At 50.2% G+C, this 14,641-nt stretch overlaps 1 protein-coding gene across 1 annotated transcript in view; it reads left to right on the forward strand.

Annotated features, from left to right (window-relative positions):
* Positions 1-14,641, forward strand: part of KHDRBS3 (KH RNA binding domain containing, signal transduction associated 3) — a 659,142-nt gene that overhangs the window by 36,931 nt on the left and 607,570 nt on the right. Inside the window, exon 3 of the mRNA XM_067017886.1 lies at positions 12,529-12,628. The gene's annotated coding sequence lies outside the window, so the exon portion shown is untranslated. The remainder of the gene's footprint in view (positions 1-12,528; positions 12,629-14,641) is intronic.

Here is a 14,641-nt window from a genome sequence, read left to right on the forward strand (position 1 = left end):
TGACCATCACAGCTCCTCAAAGCGGAGCCTGGGTCTTATCTGACTCTGTGTCCCAAGGGCTGAGCAGTGTGCCCTGCACAGTGGGTACTCAGGACATGTAGGTGCGTGAATGAGTCAAATTCTAAAGCTCCCAGGATGACCTTGGAGGAAGCAAGGAAAGAGAAAGGAACATTATGCTCAGCTCAGAAGAGTGGATGTGAGTCCAAGAAGCAATTGGGAATCATTGAAACTTTATTTTTTTAATTTAGTTTTTATTGGAGTATCCTTGCTTTACAATGTTGTGTTAGTTTCTGCTGTACAATGAAGTGAGTCAGCTATATGTGTACATATATCCCCTCCCTCTTGGACCTCACTCCTACCCCCCATCCCCCCATCTAGGTCATCACAGAGCACGGAGCTGAGCTCCCTGTGCTCTACAGCAGGTTCCCACTAGCTGTCTGTTTTACCCATGGTAGTGTATTTATGTCAATCCTAATCTCCCAGTTTGTCCCACCCTCCTCTTACCCCGCTGTGTCCACACATCCATTCTCTACATCTGCGTCTCTATTCTTGCCCTGGAAATAGGTTCATCTGTACCATTTTTCTAGATTCATTGAAGAGTTGTGGGTTAGGGAGGTGAACGTGGCAGTGACGTGCAGGGACCTTGGCAAAGGTGACCTTGCAGATGTAGCTCGTCAGAGCAACCTTGGCGGGGATCCACGCCTGCTGAGACCTGCAGAGCGAGGGCTGGGCTGGAGCCTGGCCGTCAGGAGGTCTGGTGTCCATGCTGTCTCTGCCGCAGGCAGGCTGTGGACCCTTGGTCGCCTCACCTCCCTGGACTCAGGTCTTGCTTCTGTGGTTGGGTCATCAACTGGCCATCTGTAGGCAGGATCCAGGCTGCAGTGGGGTTTATTGACTCAGGTAAATTTTTAAAAGCAGTTTAAATAAATGGCCAATATTTTTAAATGAGGGGCTTCCCTGGTGGCGCAGTGGTTAAGAATCCGCCTGCCAATGCAGGGGACACAGGTTCGAGCCCTGGTCCGGGAAGATCCCACATGCCACAGAGCAACTAAGCCCGTGCGCCACAACTATTGAGCCTGCACCCTAGAGCCCGCGAGCCACACCTTCTGAGCCCACGTGCCACAACTACTGAAGCCCACATGCCTAGAGCCCGTGCTCCGCAACAAGAGAAGCCACCACGGTGAGAAGCCCGCGCACCGCAATGAAGAGTAGCCCCCGCTCGCCGCAACTAGAGAAAGCCCACGTGCAGCAACAAACACCCAATGCAGCCAAAAATAAATAAATAAATTTATTTTAAAAAATAAAATAAAAATGGGTAGATTTCACAGAATATTATGGACCTATGGCTTCTGAAAAATTGTGAAGGGCTAACAGCTCTGATCCTGACTTTGCTGGGCAGACAGGGCAGCTGCTGCCTCGCCAAAGCTGTTAGGCTCTTTCCGCTGTGATGCAGAGCAGCCACTAGTCAGCACTGAGCTGGCATGGCTGTCGTTCATGCTTCTCTATTACCTGCTAGGCCTCTGCAGGCCTTGGAGTTGATGGTCCTGGCTCTAGACCCCTCCAAGGTCTTTTTACACCGATGCCAAGACATCCGGTGACTTGCCGCACTGCGTGTCGGGCACGGAGCGAGACAGTTTATGTGCATCTCAGAGGCAACACCCCAAGATTCTAAAGGCATAGACTGAGCAGGCTCGGGGTGGGGTGCGCACAGGGGTCGGGCTGGCAAAGGCTAGGGAGGGAGGAACGAGACAGACCACCGGCAAGTTGGTGGCTCCCAGCTGGGACGGCACTGAAATAATTTTTCTCTCATTTCCTGGGAATTCTTACATAACATGCTTTTTTTTTTTTAATTTATTTTATTTATTTTTACTTTTGGCTGCGTTGGGACTTCGTTGTGGTGCGCGGGCTTCTCATTGCAGTGGCTTCTCCTATTGCGGAGCACGGCGCGCGTGGGCTTCAGTAGCTGTGGCGCACGGACCTACTTGCTCCGTGGCATGTGGGATCTGCCCGGGCCAGGGCTCGAACCCGTGTCCCCTGCATTGGCAGGCGGATTCCCAACCAGTGCGCCACCAGGGAAGCCCCGTGCTTTGTAAATATACATCTCAACACCTTCAAGAGTCTGGAAAATTTTTATTTCCCCAAATTATTCAAATTTGGGGAATTTGGACTGGAAATGTACACAAATGCTTAGTTACAGCCCTTCACTGCCTTGTATGAGGATGCCCAGGGTGTAGCCTTATTACCTCCCGTAGGTGAATTCTTGAGCTCTACTCTCACTCAAAGTTGCTCAGTTAGAAGGACATTACCAAACTGCATTTTCTAGGATTCTTTTGGTGACAAGTGACAGAAAGCCAATTTGTAATGGATCAGGTACAGGGGAAAATTTAGTGGGAAGACTTCTGCCTGTATCCAGCGGTAAGAACTTCAGGGACCATAGGGTTATGTCCTTGATCTCAAGGAGTGTAGGCTGTTTCCCAAGAGCAAGGGGAGCCCATAAGAAAAATAACTACATTTGATTTCTGCATGGAAGGCGTGGGGTTTGGGGCCAGGAAGCCCGGCTTGGTCGCCCACTAGCTCAGGTAATAGGGTAAAGTCTGTTTCTTCATCTTTAAGATGGCTTCCTTCCTGGCAGGATTGTTTTGAGAATTAGCACCATGCCTGGCAATGCTCTGGCACACAGTAAGGGCTTAATACGTGGCGCTGTGGTCATTATTATTCTAATAGCCAATCGGTGGTTCTGGAGCTGCTGAGACCCCTGTGGTCTGGGGGTCTGGGGGTCTGGGGAGGGCTCCGAAAGGAGCTGGGCTGCAGCTGGGCCTCGCAGGGTGGAGAGGATGTGAGTGGGCTGCCAGCAGGGTGGAGTCACCCCAGGGGAGGGCACCGTGTGTGCCGGGTTGAGGCAGGAGTGAGCACTGGGTGCTCGGGGGAAAGGGCAGACTGGCCTGGCTGGAGAGGAGGGTTCACACAGGGGCAGCTGGTTAGAACAACACTCGGCCCTTGTGACAGCTGGTTAGAACTGCCCTGTAATCCTCTTTGAAACGCCTGCCCCTTTGCCAAGTGGAAATTGGCATCCTTTGCTCTGGCCTGGGACTCTTTCTCCCTTGCCTGCGTACATGTAGCCTTGGGCAGTGGACCCAATGAATTGTCCTCATTCTCTGCCAAGTATCCAATTAAGAATTGCATACCTGGCATTGGCATTGCTGTGGAGCTGGCCTTAGGAGTGCGTCCAGAGAGTGGGTCAGCCAGGCTCAAGGAGGGCAACGTTCAGTGACCACAGAGCGGCCAGGCTGGGGTCCCTCTGACTTGGGATGGCTACTTGCCAGGCTTCTCTCCCTCTCTCTGTGCAGACCTAAGGGACTGGGGTGTCAGAGCAGGATTTAGACACCTTGGGACCCAGAACATTTTTCTTGGAGGAGCCCAGGGAAGTCATGCAGTGCCTACCAATATCATGTGCAGCTTTCACTGCAGGCAGCGCTGCAGCTTTTCCAACTGGTGGTTGCAGCTCTTGTTTGCAAAACTCCCAGGGGGGCAGGCGGTGGGGTGGGGAGGCGGGAGCGGGGCTGTCCCGCAGCTGCCCTTCATTCTGTTGAAAGCCTTAGCAGTTTGCAAGCTTTTCCTTCCACTGGATTACGGACCAGCACGTATTCTTTTTCTGGTACTGATTTTTGTTTCACTTTTATTTATCGCATAGTTACAAGCGTGGATGACGTTTTCTTAATAGCTTTTAACAGGGTCTAAACTCTAGGAGGGGAGATGTGTAAATAAACGATGCAATGAAGGGAGCTGAGAGGGGAGGGAGTAGGGGGGTTCGGGCTGAGAACAGAGGCACACCCATCTCAAGGCTCCAAACTGGACATTTGACCTCAGGGGTCCCTCTGAGGCAAGGCCAAGTTGCCTAGTCCTGGGACAGGAGAGCAGGCTCGCTGGACATGGCTCTTTAGGATTGTCGCTCTGTAACAACCACCCTGTTGATTTCTACTCTCTGCCAAAGAATGAGTGACTCCCTTTCATGTGTGACGGCGCTTCTTTCCCTCCATGGGGTGAATAAGACAGTCCCTGCCCACAAGGACGTCACAGTCTAGTGGGGAAGAGAGATCTGGAAAGGAAACTGTGCTGACAGGAGTACACCCTGGGATGGGGCGTCTATAAGGCACTAACAGGAGGACGAGGGCCCTAATCCACCCTGAAGGGTCCTGTCTTTCCCACCTCACCCCACCTCTGGTCCATCTCCTGTACTTTGCAGGTAAGATCAGCGGTCATCTTAATCTTTCCTTTTCTAGCTACTCTCTGTCAGTCGTACTCTACTGAATACTCACTGCACTGGGTCCTGTGCTAGATGCTTCTCATAGATTATTTCAGTTAACAACCCACTGAGGAAAGGATTTCTCAGATTCCCCCCTTCATGACTGAAGAAACCTAGGACAGAGCCATGATGCAACCTGCCCAGGTACACAGCTAGAAAGAGGCAGAGCCAGAACCTGGATCCCAGCCATCTGACCGCACAGCCTACACTCCCGGCGCCCCTGATGTCAAAAGCTCTGCCCCTCTAGAGCTGAATCAAATCTCAGAGACAGAATTTTGGGCGAGGTAGAAAAGGATATCTTGATTGCTTTGCCGGGCGAAGGGGGCCTCAAAAAACTACGTGTGTCCCAGCCTCTGGAGGATTTGACGTGGGGTTTTATAACAGTGGTTCAAGGGTGGGGTCTCTGAAAAGATTAGGGGGTGTGCAGGGCCTGCTCGCCTCGCCTCTGGTGGTTTCTGGCTGCCCCTCCCTTGATGAGCAACTGTTGAATCCTCCCTTTGGAACTCAGGGAAGGTCTTGGAGGCTGGAGTCTTGCCTACAAATCAACAGGGGACAAAACAGTCATCCTTGCCTGGGAGCCCCAAAGGGTCCGGCTCCATTCCCCCCACCCCCCCATTCCACACGACCTCAGCACTCCACAGTCCTAATACATCATCCCATGACAGGTTTCTCCTAACAAATTAGGGCTAGTCTTGGGGGGTTATTCAGAAGCAGGTGAGACGAGAAAAACACATAAGTAGGTTGGAGGAAGTCGTGCAGAGCCTCGTATTTCACAGCTTCCATTTGGATTCAGTTCTGCAGGCCTCAGGGAAGCACTGCGGTGTTTTGAAGAGCGGTGCCCTCGGATTTGTACTCGAGGACTGTGTTTCTGGAAGCGGTGTGGGGAGTGCACTGTGTGGAGGAGAGGGGGCAGAGAGGCCGAGGGAGGCTGGTCAGGTTTTCCAGGTGAGAGGTGAGGGCGCGGGGAAGGCAAATATACTGAGAAATGCTAAGTGAGTTCCAGGCGTGGTGCTGAACACGTTCCTAATAATTGCATTTGATACTTAGAGTTTGTGTGAGGTGGGGATCACAGCAGAGTCTCTCAATGTGGATATTCCTATAATTACCCAGTGAGCTTTAAAGAGTGGTCTCCCCGTGTGGTCTGGACCCAGCCTCCCTAGGGACTTGTTTAGGCAGCAGATCCTCCAGCCCCACCCTAGACCTACTGAATCAGAAACGCTGGGGGTGGATCCTGCCAGCAATTTCTGTTTTAACAACCCCTCCAGGTGACTGATTGCAGCTCAAGTGGATTAGAGGTTAGGTATCTTCTCTGGCCTGGGGATTAGGCCACATGCTTCCCAGCGCCCCCAGCCCAGGTGCGCGGTTGGTCTGAGGCTGTGAGGACGAGAGTTGCAGGGTTCCCAGGGGAGAGTTGTCCTTCAATCAGGAATTGATTGAGTGCCCTGTGTGTACTCAGTGTCTCGCTAAATGCTCTCAGGCATTCGAAGGCCCAGCTTCAGAACCCACTCCCAAGGAGTTTAAAATATTTTATTTATCTATTCACTCAACAAACAACTCTTGAGCCCCTATGATGGGACAGGCAGTCACCGTGCTGGGCATGGGAGGTGACTGTGAACAGGATAGAAAAGGTTGCTGCCCTCAGCTTCTGCATCCTAGGTGGGGAAAATAAAAGGAAACAAGTAAGTTAGAAACAGTGACGTATACTGTAAAGGAGGTGAAGCTGGGTCAAATTCAAGAGTATCTGAGAGAGAGAGGCGGAAGGCATGGAGGGTATCTCTCGGAGAAAGAGAAACTTGAGCCGGGATCTGAATTACAAGCCAGGCGTGCAAAGATGTGCAAAGGGCAAGCCAGACAGAAGCTGGTGCCCAGTGTCTGAGGTGGGTGAGCGCTCGGGGAGCTTGAGGCGGAGGCGGGGGGCCCGTGGGCTGGATGCTGGTGAGGAGGAGCCCAGGACAGAAGGCCGTGTGGACCAGCTCTGCAGTGGGCTCGGGGGCGCAGCCGTGAGATATCAGCGGTGCCTGGCGGGTACACACGGGACCGAGGAATCCTCCCTAGGCTGATGGGCCCCAGCTGTGATTCCAGCACCTGCAAGTCGTGCGATCCGTCCTTGACCTTGAGATGCAAGGAGCCTCTGGATCCCTTAATCCAAGCTCGGCCTCCAGGAAACCCAGTTATGTGTCTGTCGACCTTTCTCTCTCTCAAAGAAAAATCAACCAAGGGAGGGCACCTTCCAGAAGAGGAGCCCGTTGAAGCCTTTACAGAGGTCCCACACTCAGAAACTCCCGTGTCAGAGATGAAGCATCCACAGCCTAAGTCTAACAGTCCAGTTTTACAGGTGAAATCGTGGTGCAGGGAGCAGACAGGGCTCCACGCCACTCAGAAGGGGCTGCCCCTGACGATGGCTTTCGTGCCCTTTTCTCCACCTTCTAATAATGCTGGACATGAACTCACTGACCCTCGGCCCTAAACCCAGCCTTTTCTCCTCTGCTCTGAGATGCTGGGACTGGGACTCTCAAACCACATTTCTGTCCCGCCACGGGCTCTGTGTTAGGTTCTTCCATAGCAGGTGCCAGAGGGCGTCTATGAAGACACGGGACACTGTGCACTCCAGTCTGTTCCTCCTCCCAGTTGTCAGTACAGCTGACCCCAGGAGGCAGATGGGTTGCGGTGACAGGTTCCACACTCCAGGGTCAACTTCCGTGTGCCCACGGCAGAAGAAGGCCCCCACTAGCCAGCTGCAGCCCCTTCCTTAGATGTCCGTGTTCCAGCTCCACAGGGGCCCCTCCTCGGAGCTTCGAAGCGTTAATAACCCCAGACTCTCCTTCCGTGTCCCAGCCCCGGGCTGCTGGCTGCTTCTGCAGTTGTGACTCTGTGATTTCCCAGTGTTCCCTTTGTTTTCTTTTCATTTCTCTCGTACCTGGTTGATGATTCTTTATACCAGCTTCTTTCTGTTCAAGTGGCTGGTAGAATTTCTGTCCTCCTGATGGGACCCTGAGATGTACTACTTCTTAATTTCAAGTATAGTTTTAAAAAGCTCCTTTGCATCCTTTTTCTCCTCTGGTCCTCATTTCCTTCTTGTAAATCAAGGCTTGTTCATGTTACCAGGGGAACTGAGGCCCAGGCCGCCCAGGCCCCTCAAGAAGTAAGTGGTAGGGTCAAGTAGTAAGAAGTCAAGTGGTAACTTGACTTCCGGTCCCCTGCCGTGAAGGGCACTGTGCGTCCTTCCAAAGCCTGGCTGCTTGTCCTGGTTACAAGGGAAAAATCCAGGATTCCCACCTTGACCCGTGAAGTTGAGGTTATTATGCACTTTGTTACAAGCATTATAAAACCTATGCGTTAGGGAATACATTCCTTGGAAATAAAAAGGCAAGAACTAGAATTTGTTAGTAAGTGCCCATGATAAATTCCAAAAGGAAGAAGACATCTCAATAAAATAGGATTATTCTATGAGGCTTACAGTTCTAAAAGGAATTTACGGTGAAAATGATGTACTTTCCAGTTTAACTCTTGTTCTTCTCTATGTGACATTATATTGGTTGTATGTTTTACAGCGAGTATTTTAGTTGTGCATTTTTCTGTATGTCTTGTATTTATAGGAGTTTTGGAGCACATAAAGAAAATGTGTGTTAACATAGTATCAGGGAATAGAGCTTCTCCTTAGGGTATTCTGTTGGAATGACTGTAATCATTATTTCGATCGACCATTTAAAAACAGAATAACGTGGCAAACACTTACATGATATTTACAAGATCCCAGGCACTGTTCTTAGTGCTTCATGTATACTACTTACATCATTTCCAAAACAACCCTAAGATAGGACTTATCTTATCCTTATCTTTTTCACTGATGTCACTAAGGCACAGGGAGGTTAAGTAACTTGTCCAGGGTCACACAGCTGATAGGTATGAGAGCTGGGACTTGACCCCATGATACCTGGCTCCAGAATTCTTGTTCTTATCCAGTACACTGATCCTATTTCCAGACTCCTCCTTTTTTTGCGTCTGCAGTTGCTGGCATAGTCAGGTTATATGATCTCTAAAAAATAAGAAAAAGCAAGGCTGATCCAAGTTTGTAGAGCGTGCAGTCGTGGTGGTGCAATGTTACTTTGACAAGGTGCTGCCAGCATTGGCCGACCTCGTTGGTGCTGGAGAGGGTGATGGATGGCATGCGTTCATCCTCCCAGCTGTCCACGTCTCTCTGTATCCCACCCTTTGGAAGTGCTCTGCATGCTGGCTCTGGGACTGGCCATGCAACTTGTTGTATTAGATTCCTATCTTGCATGACAAATCTTGACAACCTTAGCAGCCTAAAACAACATACATTTATAATCTCAAAGTTTCTGTGGGTCAAGGATCTGGGCATGGCTTGGTGGGTCCTTGAAGTTTCACAAGGCTGCAATCAAGGTATCAGCTGGGCTGCCTGCCTTTCTATAGCTCAGATTCCTCTTCCACGTTCGGAAGGCTATTGGCAGAATCCAGTTCCTTGCAGCTGTAGGACTGATGTCTGTTTTCCTGCTGGCTGTCGGCTGGAGGCTACTCTTCAGCATCTAGAGGTCACTCGTGGTTCCTTTCCATGTGGCCCAACATGACAGCTCACTTCTTCAAGGCCAGAGGGAGAAACTCTAACGCCAATCTGCTAACAGGTAGTCTGTTGGCAGGAAATCGCTCACTGAAAATCATGTGAGTGACAGTCCCACCTATGCCATATTCTGTTGACCAGAAACAAGGCACAGGTGCCATCTGTATCCAGGAGTAGGGGGTTATACATGGGTATGACTCACTGGGGCTCATCTTAGAACTCTGTCTACCATGATTGTTTTGACCAGTGGGACAGTAGCAAACTTGACCCAAGCAGAAGCTTGGAAATGTGCTTGCATGTTTCTGCTGGGCCCCTGGCATTACTGTGAGGCCATGGCTGCCTAATCTCCTGGAAGGAAGTAAGAGACATGTAAAGAAGCTCTGAGGCATCCCAATCAGAGCTTAGACCAATTTAGAACCAGTCCAACTCCAAACATGTGGAAGAGCCCAGCCAAAATCCGCAGAGTTGCCTGTCCAACCTTCAGCTGACTGTAGATGCATGAATAAGCCCAGTCAAGACCAGAACCATCATCTGGCCCATAAATTCATGAGCAGTAATAAATGGTTGTTATTTCAGCTGCTCAGCTTAGGTGATTTGTTATGTAGCACGATTGTGTCAATGCTAACCGATACAGAATTACCATCTGCTGCATACACACTCTTTGCCAGGTGCCATGTTAGTTTTTCCATGTCTGTTTTCTCATTTAATCCCCAAAACAGCCCTGCAGGAGAGCTTGGGTCTATTCAGTATTTTCATTATTGATGTGGGTAGGATATTAACGTTATGATTACTAAATGGCCAACAAGCACATGAAAAGATGCTCAACATCACTAATCATTAGGGAAATGCACATCAATACATCGAGATACCATCTCACACCCAATAGGATGGCTACTATTAAAAAAAAAACCCAGAAAATAATAAGTATTGGCAAGGACATGAAGAAATTAGAGCTCTTGCGCACTGTTGGTGGGAATATAAAGTGGTGCAGCTTACAGGTAAAACAGTGTGGCAATTGCTCAAAAATTAAACACAGAATTACCATATAATCCCGCAATTCCACTTCTAGGTTTGTACCAAAAAGAACTGAAAGCGGGATCTCAAAGAGATATTTGTACACCCATTTCAGAGCAGCATTATTTACGATAGCTAAAAGGTGAAAACGACCCAAGTGTTTGTCAATGCATGAGTAGATAAACAAAATGAGGTATGTATATATTATATATGTGTGTATGTATATATATATATATATATATGTGTGTGTATATATATATGTGTATATATATATATATATATATATATATATATATACATACATACAGTGGATATTCAGCCTTTAAAAGGAAGGGCATTCTGACACATGTTAAATTCTGGCTACATAGACTCAAATATTCTGACACGTGCTACAACATGGATGAACCTTGAGGATATTATGCTCAGTGAAATAAGCCAGTCACAGGGGGACACTGCATGATTCCATTGGTATGAGGTATCCAGAATAGTCAGATTCATAGAGAGAGAATGCAGAATGGTGGTTGCCAGGGGCTGGGGGGCAGGGATGGGGAGGGGAGTTGGGGAGTTAGTGTTTAATGGGAACAGAGTTTCAGTTCTGGAAGATGAAAAGCGTTCTGGAGATGGATGGTGGTGATGGTTACACAGCAGTCTGAATGGACTTAGTAGCACTAAACTGTACACTTGAAACGGTTAAGATGGTAAATTTTATGTTACGTTTATTCTCCCACAATTCAAGATTATGATTTCTGTCTCATCTGCTTGCAACACAAATCCTCCTGTCAGCAGTAAACAAGGCATGGAAGCTGCGGAGCCCTTACACTCCTAGGCTCTGATGGGAGCCTAGCTGGGTTCAACTCTGGGCTCTAGCTGTGTGCTGCAGCGGTAGGATCTTGGCAAGGCTACCTCAGCTCTCCAAGCTGCAGCTGCCTCATTTGCAAAAATCAAGATAATAATAGGACCTGACTCCTAGCATTATTGTGAGGGCTGAGTGGTGGGACACAAGGAAGATGCGGAGCGCAGTGCCTGGCAAGAAGAAAGCACCCGGCAAATGTCAGCTGTTGTTGGTACCTGGTGAAAGATAACACCCACCCCGGTGATCCTAAAAAACCACCCAATACCTACTCATCATTATGCAGAACATAATTAAGAATCTTGGCAACTGAAAAATAGCATATGGTTTCATACCTACTGTGTGATCATAAGAACAAACAACTTGTTCTTTTCCCTTTGGGTCAGTATTTAAAATTAAGGGAAAATTGCCCACAGTCAAGCCTGGGCACGATGAAAATGGGTCACAGTACAAAGCCTTCCACAGTCAAATGATTCAGTTAGAGTTGAAACAGCCAAGCCGCAGCTCCGGACCCTCCCTTCAACTCCCTCCAGCTTACAGACCCCTCTCTCCTCTGAAGCCCTGAGCCTCTCTTGAAGGTCTTGGGTCGCTATGTCTCACATCTGGAACTACGTCTGATTTACCCTCCAGTACATCACAGTGCTGTGGACACGAAGAAGGCCTTTCTGAGCACCCAGAGGATTGGGTTTCCTTTGCCCTGAGCACTTGGGGGACATAGTCAGAGGTTCCCTGAGAACTTGGAGATGAGTCTACACCCAGAGTATTCAACTCTAAATCCCGCCCATAATGGATTACAACAGAGATGCAAAATGTGGCCATTTAAGCATGAAGACATCCAGGTCACCTTCGACCGCAGTATCATCCCCTAAAGAAGAAGCGTGTCCATAAGTAGGCAGCCTTAGCTCCTGGTGGTGGTGGTGGTGGTGGTGGTTACTCAGCCTTGGAGGAATGGAAAGGCTATTTGTCATAGAGGCAAATATTGTCAGGACCAGCCCAGCTCTCATCAGGGAAGGAGTCATACCTGCGTCCACTGGTTAAGCCATGTCCATGGGGGAGGTGGACACCCTGGACTGTGTTAAGTCTGACACCATTGTGGCTCCAGTTTCATGCTCACCAAGCCTTTCGGGTAGACCTGTCTGCAGGGACATAACGCACTGGTTATATGAACTCAAGTATTCTTGTTCCCAGATGTGGTATGCAGAATAATGTCTCCACCCCCAAAGGCGTCGGGTGTCCTGATTCTTAGAACCTGTGACTATGTTATGTTAAATGGCAAATGCAAGTTAAGGTTGCAGATGGCATTAAGGCTGCCAATCAGCTGATCTTAGAATAGGGAGGTTATCCTGGATTATCTGGGTGGGCTGCATGTGATCACGAGGGTCCTTAAAAGCGGAAGAGGGAAGCGCGGCAGCAGCAGCAGCAGCAGCGTGAGGTCAGAGCGCTGAGATGTGAGCAGGACTCAGCCAGTGTTTCTGGCTTTGCAGATGGAGGAAGGGGGCAGCAAGCCAAGGAATGCAGCCACCTCTAGGAGCTGGAAAAGGCAAGGGAACAGATTCTTAGAGCCTCCACGGGAACGCAACCTTCTGACAGTTTGATCTTAGCCCAGTGAGACAGGTGCCAGACTTCTGGCCTACTGAACGGTAGGATAATAAATTTCTGTTGTTTTAAGCCACTAAATGTGTGGTGATCTGTTACAGCAGCAAGAGGAAACTAATACACCGTGGCAGTGATTTCTCAACGTAAATGAATAAATTGGCATTTTGATTTATGTTTCCGTTTCAGGGCATGTGGTTTAAACTCTCCATGGGCTGACAAAATCAGATTTCTGACTCTGCAAATCTAAGAAGACTCTGCTCCTGGAAGGCCTCTCCACTGACAGACTGTAAGATTAATTTCCATATTTTGAGAATGTCTATGTGTTGAGTGCTTTTGGTATATTTCCTAGAATTCTCTCTACAGCCCTGTGAGCTGGGTATGCTTATGCCCATTTTATAGATGAGGTAACTGTGGTTCAAGCCGGACCAAACAACCTCAGATGGTCTGGATTTACACCGCGTGTGGGTGTCTCTAGCGCACATAGCTCACCGCAGTGCTGTCCTAGAGAAGCTCCGTCCCCTGGGGGACAGTCCACCGGGTCCCGCCTCATGAGAAGAGGGCCTGGGAAGAGGCAGGGCGGCCAGCGTTTCCGTCTTCGTGCTCAGCTGGGGCTTTTACCGTTCTGTAGCGAGAAGGGGCTGGAGTGGACCCCACACACATTCTGTTACTTGCAAAGTGCTGCCTGTCAACTTCTGAACGCTCTCTGTACGTTAACTGTCTTACACACCGTATACAGTTCGTCGCACTGTGTGTTCTGTTATTCTCGATTGTTATTACTATTATTTTTGTCTTAAGGATTTCTGAGTGAAAGAACTCCCTTAGGGAACCTGAGCCAGATATATTTACTCTGAACCAGGTGTGGTTCACCCGGACCAAGAGTAGGCAACCAGCAAATGGTCAGAGACAGCAGCCTCGGAGCCCACCATCCTGCGTGGCTGAGGGCCTCCTTTTTCTACATCGGTCTCTTGGTGGGATGCTCACAGATAGGAAATCAGGGCCAGCAAACCCTCTTGGTTTCTCCTGTGCCTCCAGGAATGGGATTGGTGTACAGAACAGAGTTGAGGACAGATGTTGTTTGATCACGGCCTGCTCCAGTGGGTCTGCATGTCATGGAACATGTGACTGCTGCTCCCCGAGCCTCCTGACTCACTTGGTCCAAGAGGGGACGTGCCCTGAGGGTCGGGGCGATGTGCCCGAAGCCCTGCAACTTCAAAGTGGCAGGGCTGGGATTCCCACCCAGACTCCAGGCTCCAGCATAGCCCTTCCAGCTGTATCCCAGCCTCCGCTTTCCCCACGGAGCTTAACCTGGTGCCTGGCGTGGGTGGGGAGCCCCGAGGAGCTTCCTCGGTGAAGCTGAGGCTGTGCATGAGGGAGACAAGCATGACTTCCTCTCCTTGTCTGCCAGGGGTTTTGCTTGGGTGACTGTAGGCGTCGCTCAGCTGGCTTTCGTCATCTACCACTTGGGGGGGGTACTCACCTCTGGAAGGCATTCCGTCACTTGTGTTCTCAAGTCACTCCAGAGGTAGCTTGCTGGGGCCTTGCAGCTTTGCTCCGAATTTTCCATACAGATAAGCACGTACGTGCAGAAGCCCCTGATTCCAGCCACACCCCAGATTGCTGCTCTCTTTCCCAAAGGAAAGAAGGGAAACGTGTCTCGCGCTGCAGCCGGGCTGCCCGAGCGAGTCAAGAGCTGGGAGGCACTGATCGCTTTGGGGCCGGCATCTTCCTCGATTTCATCTTTTCATTTTTCTGCTGGGCTTGAGGAGACCCGGCTCTTATTATTATCATGCGCCTCGGCAGAGATCTCGTCCTTGCCACCTTCCCCACGTACGCTAGGCCCAGCCAATTCAGTTCAGCCCCAGAAGCACCGACTGTGTGCCCATCACGCCCGAGCCCTGGGTGGGGCAGAGGAACACAGAGCTGAGTGAGGGGCGCCTCCTCCAAGGAGGACGCACCCTGGCCGGTGACCAGCCAAGGAGGGGCTGGCACAGGCAGAAGTGTCTGTCCTCCCGTGCGGCTGGGGAACTCACGCCGGTTTGGGGAGGGGAACCTGTGTCAGGTGCTTCCCTGTGTCGCCTGCATCCTTGCTGTTCCCCCTGCTGCGCAGACAGGAATCCAGGCTCGGAGGCAGCGGCCAGAGCACGGGAGGTGGCAGGTTCCTGAGGCCCTGGCTTCCAACCCAGTCCCCGCCACTCCCTGTGTCTGTGACCTTGGGCGCTTTCCCCAGCTTCTCTGAGCCTCAGCTTGGTCATCTGTAAATGCAGAGGTACAGGGCCGTGGGGCTCAGTGAGAAAGCAAG

Source organism: Kogia breviceps, chromosome 17 (genome assembly GCF_026419965.1).
Source record: "Kogia breviceps isolate mKogBre1 chromosome 17, mKogBre1 haplotype 1, whole genome shotgun sequence".
Classification (NCBI taxonomy): domain Eukaryota; kingdom Metazoa; phylum Chordata; class Mammalia; order Artiodactyla; family Physeteridae; genus Kogia; species Kogia breviceps.